We start from the raw sequence: 12,807 nt of genomic DNA, 5'->3' as shown, positions 1-12,807 counted from the left end.
TACAGATTGTCTGATTTCTTTCTAAGACATTCTGGAAAAGACAAGATCATAGAGATGGCAAATAGTGTTTGTCAGGGATCTAGGGGATGGGAAGAAGGAAGAATTGAATAAGAGAAGCGCAGGGTATGCTTTAGGATGGTGAAACCATTCTGTAAGATACTATAATGGTGGACACATAATGCTTTGCTTTTGTCAAAGCCTCTAAAACTTTAGTGAGTAAATGTTAGTGTATGAACATGTAAAAAATCATTTAGGGGTCGAGGAGGTCCCAGGATGCAATGTAGTATGTGACAAAAGAATTTAACTGTATTACAAATATATGAAACAACATCATTGAAGAGTGTGAGGAAAAAAAGGTGCTGACTCAAGTAACTTTAGAAATGAATGGAGTTTGTAGGACTAAAGGCAAAAGAACTGCACAAAGCTGTAATCCAGTTAATAAAGTTTTTCCTACGGGCAAACAATTCTGAAACCACTATACAGATGGTCCCTGATTTACAAAGTTTGACTTAAGATTTTTTGACTTTATGTGAAAGCAATATGCGTTCAATAGAAACTGTACTTCAAGTACCCATACCCTCATCGTGTTTTACTTTCAGTACAGTATTTAATAAATTGTATAAAATGGCCAATGCTGTATTATAAAATAGACCTTGTGTTAGATAATTTTGTCCAATTGTAGGCTAATGTAAGTGTTCTGAGGACATTTAAGGTAGGCCAGGCTAAGCCATGACGTTTGGTAGGTTAGGTATATTAACTGCATTTTCTACTTATGATATTTTCCACTTATGATGGGTTTATTGGGACATAACCCCATTCTAAGTTGAGGAGCATCTGTACATGTATAATGGAATTGCACAAAGAAGTGATTGCAGATGGTAGAAGTCAGATTTCCCAATGTTGCAGTGGTAAGTTACAATAGGCAAAAGGGAGGAGGCTAGAATGATCTTTAGTGATGAATTAGAACTGGAGATATCAGTATGACTCTTATTTAGCTTAATGTAGATACAAAAGGTCACATATTAAAATATTTATGAATGTGACTATATACATGGGTTAATATGTAAACACGTTACTTGCTCTGTCAGCTGAAAGGACCTAAAAGTAATGACTCTTGTACTCCCAGTAGCAATGAGCACTCTCAGTGCCCAGATCTTGGTTTTTAATCTGTTTCTCCAATAAAAGGAACCAGGGTTCCTTGGAAAATGGCCAATTCTAGAATTGGGGCAGGAAATACGTATGATGAGTTTGGAGTATATTCTTACGCCAGAAGGTAAGGAAGTGCAGGGGGAAATACACACACATACACACACACACACACACACACACACACACACACACACGAGATGATGGGATTATATTAAAGGGACACTGGTGTCCACTGAAAGAGCTTCCAATGGCCAAAGCTGGAACAAATTGAGCAATAAGATAAATAAGGTAGTATTGAATTATAACTTAAAATATAAGATAAATAACCATGCATTCATACTGATATAAACGAATGATTGAATAAATTAAAAAGTGGGTGGAAATAGACAAATGTTTCTTGCAGAAAAAACTCCAAATAATTTATGTATATATTTCACCCTCAAGGAGGTAGAGCATAACTCACTACTCCTTAAGTGTGAGCTATGCATAGTGACTGCCTTCCAAAAAGTATAGTATGCAAAGGGCAAAAAAAGAATAACTTTGCAGTGGAGAAATCTGAAAAGTACTACCTCAGCCAGGTGGTCAAGGTTAACATGAGCAGTGATAAGTCATGTTGACAGTATGTTCCCTTGATATGATGTGATGAGAAAAACACTTTATTTTTGTGGTCTGCCTTCCCCAAACCCATAACCCTAGTCTAATTGTGAGAGCAATACCAGACAAATCCCAAATGGAGGGCATTCAACAAATTACGTGGCCAGTATGCAAGACTGTCAAGGTTATCAAATATAAAGAAAGTCTGAGAAGTGGTCACAGCCCAGAGGTGCCTAAGGAAAAGTAATGACTAAACATAAGATGATATCCTGGATGGGATCCTAAAACAGAAAACTGACACTAGGTAAAAACTAAGGAAGTGTGACTAAAGAATGGGCTTTAGTTAAAGAATAATGTATCAATACTTATTTATTGTGATCAGTGAACCATATTAATATATTAATAATGGGAAACTGGGTGTTGAGTATATGGTAATTCTATCTTTGTAAGATTTCTGTAAATCCAAAATGGTTTTAAAATTTAAAAAAATATTTAAAAGAATGTACTGAGTGTCTACTTATATGCCTGGAACTGTGACTATAGATAATGAGCTCTGCCTTCATGGAAATTATTGTCTGAGTGGTGAGACAGGCATTAGTAAATAATTACATACATAACTATATAAATATTAATTGTATAAAAATTACTAAATTATCATTCAGTGATATTCTAATACAGTAATTACCTTAGTTTGAAGGTCATTGAGTTTTCCCAATAAAGTGGCATTCAAACCAAGAAGAAGTTGTCCAGGTGTGGATGGGGAGAAGAAAAACACTAAAAACAAAGGGAATGGCATGTGACAAAGAACGAAGGTAGGAGGAACATGGCTTTTTTTTTTTGATGGAGTTTTGCTCTTGTTGCCCAGGCTGGAGTGCAATGGCACGATCTTGGCTCACCACAACCTCTGCCTCCCGGGTTCAATGATTCTCCTGCCTCAGCCTCCTGAGTAGCTGGGATTCCAGGCATGTGCCACCATGCCCGGCTAATTTTGTATTTTTAGTAGAGATGGAGTTTCTCCATGTTGGTCAGGCTAGTCTCGAACTCCCAACCTCAGGTGATCTGCCTGCCTCAGCCTCCCAAAGGAACATGGCATTTTGATGGAGAAGAGGAACAGCCATTGTTCTTGGGGCTCTGAGCTTAAGGTGGGAGAAGGGAGAGAGTAAGAACAGAAGCCAGGTCCTTGAGTGGTTTCTATCCCGGGATCCACAGACTCCAATAGGCTGATGAGTAGAACTCTTTACTTCAGTAAAATTGGTCTCTTTCATTACCCTTTTACTTTATGTATTTAAAGATATTATTCTGAAAATGGGTTCATAAGCTTTAACAGATGCCCAAAGGAAACCAACATGCCACCATGTTAAGGATGTTAAACTTTATCCCAAGTACAATAAGAAACCATTCAAACATCTGAAGCTGCTTAAAATTCTTCACTGGTTCAATTTGCCTTTGGAACAAAGTGCAAACTCCTTAGCATGAAATGATCACCACAGGCATCTTCAGCATTTTTTGTTGTTCAGTGCCTGATACCCCAGTAACCATTTTGTTTTACACTTAAGTCCTACCAAACCTCTGGAGGTCATTAGGCAAGGCCTGCTGTTTCCTGTCTTCTTATGTTCATGCTGCTTCCTGTGCCTGCAAAACTCTTTCTTCCTTATCTACTTATGCTTCCAGACTTGGGTCAACAAAAGCCTTCTCTCTAAACCTTTTCTTGTCTTTCCAGATTAAGATGAAGCCCCTTTCTTCTGTGGCCCATTACACTCTTTGTGTGCTAGATAGAATAATGCCCCCCAAAAGATGTCCACATGCTAATCTCCAGAACTTGTGAATGTATTATCTCATATGGTGAAAGGGTCTTATCTTGAATTATCTGGCATACCCAATATAAACACATGGAGTCTTTATAAGAGGGAAGCAGGAGGGTCAGAAGGAGATGGGACCGAAGAAGCAGAGGAGGTGAGGGAAAGAGAGAGTACACACAAGTGTGAATGAGTGCTGAGCTTGAAGATGGAGGAAGGACCACAAGCAGGGCAGGGCAGTGGCCTGTAGAAGCTGAAAAAGGCAAGGAAAGGATGTTCCCTTAGACCCTCTAGAAGGACCATAGCCCTGCCAACACTTTGATTTTAGGACTTCTGCCCTCCAGAACTATAAGATAATAAGTTTGTGTTGTTTTGAGCAACAAATTTGTGGTGATTTGTTATAGCAGCAATAAGAAACGAATGCACTAAGCATACCTCTGTTCATGTTCTCTTATATGTTACTATACTTATTTAAGCCCCCTAATTAGTTATGATCTATTCAATTACCCATTCAACAGCAACAATTAAATCTTGAGGGCCTTCTTTGGTCTTGGTACTGTTCATGGTGCTAGAAATCCAATAGTGTATGAAACAAACGAAGTCACTGAGCTTATGGAGATTACAACTCAATGTCTGGCACATACGAGGCTTTAAAAAATGTTTGTTGAATGAATGAATCAAGAGAGTTTTATAATTATGGACTTAAATAAAAGTGATAAAAGTAATTGTTTCTTGGTAAGAGACAGGGTCTTGCTATGTTGTCCATGCTAGAGTACAGTGTTTTTTTTTACAGGTACAATCCTACTACTCATCAGCATGCAAGCTTTGACCTGCTCCATTTCCAACTTGGGCCAGTTGACCCCTTCTTAGGCAACACAGTGGTCCCCTGCTCTTGAGAGGTCACAGTATTGATGCTGAACTTAGTGTAGACACCTGATTGGCATAGCGTACTACAGCCTAGAACTCCTGGGCTCAAGTGATTCTCCTGCCTCAGCTGCCCAAGTAGCTGGGACTATGGTTGTGAGCTATTTACTATGCCCAGCACAACTAACCTTTATTTAAATAACAATTCTACAGAAAATGGTGTTACTGTAAATCATCAGAGATGGTAAGACTATGCCCAAATTCATACCAAAGCAAATTTTACACCACTGTTTCTGAATAAGACGGAATTCATGGAGTCAAAATTTTTATTATTAGTTTTTTCAGTTTCTGAGAAATCAAATGTATACACCAGGGCAAACACTATACAGTTTACAAAGGCAATTGATTCAAAGTGATGATACTTGGGCAGAAGAGATGAAACTTTGTGCTATTTGGTTTACCCTGCAGACTAGTAATAACATGAAAAAAAATTCCAAGTAGGCAAATAATTGATTGGATCCTCAGATTTTTAGAAGCACATTGAGAGGTTGACACTTTTTATAGTGGCTAATAAATGTGACAGGAGTCTCAACAGTGTTCAGTAAACACAAAGAATAAACACTGCTTCTTTTCAGTTTTCAGTGATAAAGCCAAGAATCTTGGAGGGGAGAGACAATTCAGTACAGGTTCTGAATTTCTAAATGACCTTCCACTTTCTTCTCAGTATTGTGCTTACCAAAAGCTGGACATCTAACTCATGACTAATTGCTTAGCAGAAACTTAGCTCCTGGTTTTCCTTAAGGCTTGGGAACCCAGTTCTGAGACCTAAAGTTCTCTCAGGTTCCATTTTATGGTCAGGACCAGCCGTGTGTGCCATAGGCAATTTGTAGAAAAGCGTTATGTAGTAGGAGAATAAACCATGACAGAACGTGGGCTGCGGAGTAACATAGATCTGGCCATAGGAGGATATGTCTGAACACTGAATGAAAGCCTCTCGAGAGTCGAGAGCCAACAAATTTCCCATGGGGACTTGGACTTTTAAGCAGAAGTTTCTACTGGGTAAGACTGACTCTTACGAGCATTTAGCATTAATTGTCTCTTGATCCGAGCAAATGAGAAAACATAGCTTTGGAGACTTAAAAAACATTATTTGAACTCATAGAAGAGATGATTCCAATGAAGACAATTTCTTCTTTCCAGCACCTTTCCAAAATAAGAAGAAATAAGAAACGCATAAAACCCATCAGAACAAAGAGAAAGGAATATGTAACATTAGAGAATATGGGTTTTTGTTTTTAATTTGTTTTGCAATGGGAATGGGTTTAATCTTTGGGAGGCTACATACATATTACTATTTTATTCCTCTAGCTAACATACACTAAGCTAATCCATGATATATAATAAAACAAAAAGGCTGACTCCAAGGACTAAGGTATCAACAATTCTGCTTGGTGAGCCTAGGATCACAGGTCCTATTACAGAAGCCTATGACCTGCCAAGGCCCCTAGGGCATATGTGAGAATTAAAGTAGTCAGAGAGAAGATGGAGGCCTGATAACTGACTGAGCACGGGGATGAAGCCATGATTTATGGTGCTTATAGAAAATAAGTCTGGATGAAAAGAACAAATTCGCAAGGCAGAACTGGTGGGAAGCTCAAAACCTGGAGAAACCAGAGGTGGAAGTCAGTCAACAAATGGTGAAAATGGGAGCTAAATTAAAGACTATCTTAGAACATTGTCACCTCCACCACCAACCCCTCTGCACAGAGCCTCAGACAAATGCCTGATTCCTGCACATTCACACCCTCTCCAAGAAGGAGGAGACCAGAGCTTCATTCTCTAGAGCAGAAGGAGACTTACAGAGCAGGTAATCAAGCTTAAACCTCAAGGTCCTTCATCTGTGTGGGCCCCTTCTAAGACAGCAGGCCTGAAAGACCCCTAAAACGTGCTCACATGGCAAATATTTTTACAAACTTTGCAAAGGTAAAACACTTTAACCACAATTATCTAAGACTGCTATTTCCTTCCAATTCAAGTTCCTCTCCATCATACTCCCTCCCATTTCAAACAGCTTTACATGGCTATGGGCATTTTTGGGATATGTCTATGGGAGAGTTGAATTGGAGATACATTTAATTTGGGTTTACCAGGATACATTTGTGTGGTTTGTAGTCACTTCCAAGTATAAAGTGTTGCTCACCAACCCAGTGCAAAAGGGACTACCTATTGTACCAAGTATCATCCATTGCGGCCCAAAGGTGCAGGGTCAAAAATTATACAATGGTGTGAATGTATCCCATGGTGCCCAGCTTGGGGAATATGTAGATAATGAAAGATAAACAAGCTCATCTGTAGAAAAATTTTCCAATCATCAGATTTATAATTAGTAAACAGAGAATTTGGTTCCCATCAATGTCTGCTCAAAATGGAAATTCTCTCTTGTCGGAAACATACTTGATGATACAGTGTGTACAATTACAAATGCATCATATATGTTTTTATGGGAATTGTACCAAATAGAATAAATCAAAATTCCTGTTTATGGGGAACACAAACATATATACAGCTAATAAGTATATACGTAAAATCACATGATTTATGTCTCCCAATGGATCAGATTGCCTTCAAGGCAAAATGGCCTAGAACAAGTGTTCTAGTGTCAAAACTCATACATACATGTATTCAAGAATAAGATGAAATATGTAGTATGAGTATTTATTTAGAAACAGAGAAAATTTAGGTAAAAACTTACAGGAATATGAAACAAAAGTGATAATGACAATTAAAATTGGTAGAAATTATCTTAAGGTAAAAAAGCAACTCAAATAATCTTGGGGGCATATTAAAACAATAATTTATTAAGAAAAAGAAAAATTTATTTTTGTTATTTTAAATTGGTGCATAGTAATTGTACATATTTGTGGGATACCTGTAATATTTTGCTACTTTCATAAATGTGTAGTGATCAAGGTAATTAGGATATTCATAATCTCAAACATTTATCATTTCCTTGTGCTGGGAACATTTCAAACCTTTTTTTTCTCTTTTGAGACGGAGTCTCGCTCTTTCGCCCAGGCCGGACTGCAGTGACGCTATCTCGGCGCACTGCAAGCTCCGCCTCCTGGGTTCACGCCACTCTCCTGCCTCAGCCTCCCAAGTAGCTGGGACTACAGGCGCCCGCCACTGCGCCCGGCTAATTTTTCGTATTTTTAGTAGAGGCGGGGTTTCACCATGTTAGCCAGGATGGTCTTGATCTCCTTCTAACCTTCTCTTGAGCTATTTTGAAATATACAGTAACATTACCCTACAGTGCTATTGAACACTAGAACTTTTTTCTTCTATCTAACTATATTTTTGTAGCCATTAACCAACCTCTCTTGTCTCTCCTGATACCTTTCCTGTCTTCTGGTAATCACCACTCTACTGTCTACCTCCATGAGATCACTTTTTAAGCTCCCGCATATGAGTGAAAACGTGTAATATTTCTGTGTTTGCCTTCTCTCACTTCACACAATGATTTCCAGTTTCATCCATGTTGCGGCAAATGACAAGATTTCCTTCCTTTCATGGCTGAATAATATTCCATTGTGTAAATATAACACATTTTCCTTATCCATTTTTATGCATTGATGGAACTTAGGTTGTTTTCATATCTTGGCTGTGTGCTGCAATAATAATGCTGTAATAAACATGGAAGTGCAGATATTGAAAAAGAACATTTTTGAATAGAAACAATGAGTGGGCTTTTGGATAATTTGGCAATTCAATTAATGAAGAAGTGAGAATCATATGAAAATAATAAAAAAATTTAATTCCTTGCTGTTTTACATGAAATATTGATATTATAAAGATAACATAAAACTCCCATTATGCCATCATGATGAAGACACTGATGACAAGCTGGTTAATGAATGTCATCAATTTAAAGATTCTTTAAGACTAGTCATTATACAAGGCACCTTGAAATGCCCAGAAATCTTTCTGTTAATAATGGAAGAAATGTAATAGAGGGCTCTCCAAATTTGGCAGCAATCCTAATTTACATGACATTACCAATGAGTTGTGAAACTGTAAAAAACCTCTAAACTACCAATATGTTAAAAAAAATTTAATAAAGCTAGAGGAAAAACTGAATTATTTTCCTGGCCTCTGTAAAGTAAATGATATTATAAGATTGTAATATAAAGAGACAAAGAGTCTGTAGCAAAAAAAAAAAAAAAAAAAAAGGATAAAAAGCATTATAGAGTGAATAAAAAGTGTCATTTTCCTAGATTTTGTGACATTTATGGAATTTGTCGGCTTTGCTAAATGTGCTATTGGTTGTAACTTATTTTCCCATTGTAAATAAATTCTGAATTCAGATTCATGATTTTGTGCTCTTTCATTTAAAATGATCTCTCATTGTAAAAGCATCAGGTTCCACAAAACTGTATCTGTCCCTACTCAAGACATGCTGAAAGGGACAGGCTTGGGGCTCACAAGAGATGCAGGGCTGAAAGCTGAATGTCTGCAGATGGAAAGATGGTGGCCTTTCTGCACTGACCTCTGCCTGGTCATCCAACAGCAAAGCTGCCAGTTCACATGCCTTAGTCACAAATGCAGAGCTCTGGTTAGCTTTTTCATACCAAGTTTTTTTTTTTTTTTTGTCTTTTTTGAAAAGTGAAACATAAAAAATTGCAGAGAATACCATGACCACACGTGACACAGACTTATCACATATACTGCCATTTTTTTCTATTCTCTTTGGATATATTTTTTAAAGAAATAAAATATCAGGCCAGCATGGTGGCTCATGCCTGTAATCTCAGCACTTTGGGAGGCAAAGGCGGGCAGATTGCTTGAGTCCAAGAGTTTGAGACCAACCTGGGCAACATGGAGAAACCCTGTCCCTACAAAAAATAAAAAAAAAGCCAAACATTGTGCACACGCCTGTACTCCCAGCTACTTGGGAGGCTGAGGCAGGAGGATAACTTGACCCCAGGAGGTGGAGGTTGCAGTGAGCTGAGATCATGCCACTGCACTCCAGCCTGGGTGACAGAGCCAGAACCTGTCTCAAAAAAAAAAAAATATATATATATATATATACACACACACACACACACACACACACACACTTATAGTTGAAGGCCTCATGTGAAAACCTCCTCTTTCCCTCCTATCCCATGAATTTTAGTTCTTGTTAGATTTGCTTTTCAAATATATCCCAAATCTGGTTACTTCTCCTACCTCCACTGCTGTTACCCATATCTCAGGCCCAGGCCACTGCAGTTCACCTCTTTTGGAGATGAGAGCAAGAGCTTCATAAGCAGTCCTTTTGCTTCTACTCTTAGAGTCAGTTCTCCACTCAACACGATGATCTTTCATAAATTGAAGTCAGATTGTTTCATTACCTTACTTTAAAACCTTCCAGTGGTCTTCCATTGCAATGAAAAAAACAAAGTCCACACTCGACAAGAATCTTCATGACACGAAAGCAGGACAGGCCCACTGTGTGAGCTCATCTCTCACCGCTTCTTCACAGGTTCCAGTTGCTGAGGCCACTTCAAACAAGTCGGCTAGTTCCACCTCTGACCCTCATGCCTTGTGTTTCCACTTGCCCGGACTGACCCCTGGACCTCTCTAGCACTGTTCAGGTTTCAGCTCAGTGGCACCTCCGTAAGTAACATGTCTACTCTATGCCTTTATGCTGTCTTATTTTCTTTATAAACTTTTTGTAATCTGTAATTATCTCATTTGCTTATTATTATAATTTTTTGGTCTCTTTTATATGCTGGAATGTAAGCTCTGTGAAGGTGGAAGATGTGATTCTTTTCATACTGCTGTATTTTCAAGCAGTGCCTGTTACATATAGCCAACCAATATGTATTTGTAGAATAAATTCAAATTAAACTTCTCTTCAACATCACTGGATATTATTTAATAAAGAAGCAGCAGGCCGGGCGGTGGCTCATGCCTGTAATCCCAGCACTTTGAGAGGCCAAGGTGGACAGATCACTCGAGGGCAGGAGTTTGAGACCAGGCTGACCAACATGACAAAACCTTGTCTCTACCCAAAAAAAAAAAATTAGCTGGGCATGGTGGCACACCTGTAATCCCAGCTACTCGGGAGGCTGAGGCAGAAGAATCACTTGAACTCTGGAGGCGGAGGTTGCATTGAGCCAAGATTGCAACACTATACCTCAAAAAAACAAAAAAACAAAAAACAAACAAACAAACAAAAAGAGGGAATGACTTCAAAAATCTAAGAGAACATGATCTTCAACTTGGAATGTCATATTCAGCCAAATTATTAATCAAGTGTGACAGCAGAAAAGGATACTTTCTGACATGTTGAGACTCAGAAAATTTGCTTTCTATATCCCTTTCTTGAGAAGCTGGGTAGGTTCCAATGAAAATAATTACCAAACCAAGGGAGGGGGAGACACGGGATCCAGAAGGCAGCAGATCAACCTCTTGAGCACAGGAAGGAGATGCCTCAGGGTGACAGTGGAACAGCTGTCCTAGGGAACAACTGGTCCAGAGAAGAGTTGGGACAGAGGGAGCCACCAGGAAAAGAACTATCTGATAAGAGAGGTCCCTTGGGAAAACAAGAGCAAACAAAGCAAAAACAAGATATGCAGGTAGAAGATATTATGGCACTTTTGGAAAAAATTAGGAAGAATATTTACATAGTCATAACTATGTAACTGAAAACAGCTGAATAATTCTACTGGGAAAATGGCTTCAAAGAACTAAATCCTGGTTTATCGTAAGAGGAAGTTAATGTCTAAAATCAACAAATTGAGTAGTAGCAGTATACATATATTATTTGGGAAGTAAAACATAGCTATCTGATGAAATAGCTAAGAGGCTAAATGGTAGTTGCCTCTGGTGAGTCGAACTGAGAAGTTGGGAAGCGTGGGGACTGAACAAGGGGATTGTTGCTTTCCTTTTCATATTTTCAGTACTATCTGTTAGATGACTGATGAAAAGAAAGACATGTAAACATTTAAAAAGCATAATTTCTTCTGGTAACAGTGATGATAACAGCAACAACAAATAAACAATCCAGGCTTTTGCTGGCTTCATTCTCTGATTTGGGAAAAGATGTATTACTGTCTTGGAGATGTATTACATTTGTGGATGACACCCATTGACTCCTTTGGGACACTGCGGTTTATTTTAGATAGCCTTAAAAATTTAAAAGCCAAATTGTGCAATTAACTTTTCAATGCTGCATGGTTTAGAAATTATGTAGCTATGTCAGGATAGTGTGTGTGTGTGTGTGTGTGTGCGTGTGATGTTTTCGAGAAATGTCAGTAGGTTTGGTTCAGAACAAGAGCAACTTGCGTTCTTCTGATAGAATTCCCAATTGGCCTGCAGTGGTAATGCTTATGGGAAGATCAAGATTGTGCATGTGGTAATGTCTAAGGCTTTGGAAAAAACCTTTCGAATATTAGCTAGACTCTTTGAAGTGAATTCAGAAATACTAAAAAACAATTCACAAAGAATGTTCTTTTGGAAGTGGTGAGTTGGACAGGAGCAGGAATGACTTTCAGTTTTATAACTTTAAAAATAAAATTTGAAAAATTTTATTTTAGATTCAGGGGCACATGTGCAAGTTTGTTACATGGGTATATTGTGTGATGCTGAGGTTTGGAACATGAAAGATCCTGTCACTCAGGTAGTGAGCATAGGACCCAACAGTTAGTTTTTCAACCCTTGTTCCCTCCCTTCCTCCCCAACTAGTAGTCCCCAGTGTCCACTGTTGCCATCTTTCTGATATGACTGTTTTTGGAGGTAAACAAGCATGTAAACAAAATACAAAAAAGATTACAGTTGGAGTTTTTGTGCTTCTAATGGTAATGGGGGACACAATAAGTAATAATAATAAACAGCAACTTTCAACTTGACTTTTGTCCAAACCAAATAGAATTTTAAATGTAGACGTTTTGACATTTGCAAAATGAAGAATCACTGTACTTTTGCGTGATCCTAAAATGTTCCCCATTCCTAACACAGCGTGTGTTAGGAATACAATACTACCAGATTGCTGTTATTGGTCAATGCAGCCTGGGTACATTCAATCACTATTCGTTGACTAGCTCTTTACCCACAGGAATAGACTGAACTGACCTTGTTCTCTGTGGGTGAGGGAGCCTGTTCCTAAGACAAAAAAGCATGCAGCTTCTGCCAAGACCCACTTCCTTCCTGAATCATTTTGGATGCAAACATCCTTGGCTTCATCTGATGGACAGAGGATGAGAAATCTATTTGTCAGATAAACGGGGTAAAGAGATAAAGAAAAAAATCACAACCACTATTTTGTAGTAAGCTGGGAGGGATGAGCGTTACCTTAGTTTTCTGTTTTATGGGAGAGAAAAAGAGACTGGGAAAAGACTGTTCTAGATAGGCAAGAAGGTGA

This window comes from Pongo abelii, chromosome 11 (genome assembly GCF_028885655.2).
Source record: "Pongo abelii isolate AG06213 chromosome 11, NHGRI_mPonAbe1-v2.0_pri, whole genome shotgun sequence".
NCBI classification, from domain to species: Eukaryota; Metazoa; Chordata; class Mammalia; order Primates; family Hominidae; genus Pongo; species Pongo abelii.
This window is presented reverse-complemented; position numbering follows the sequence as displayed.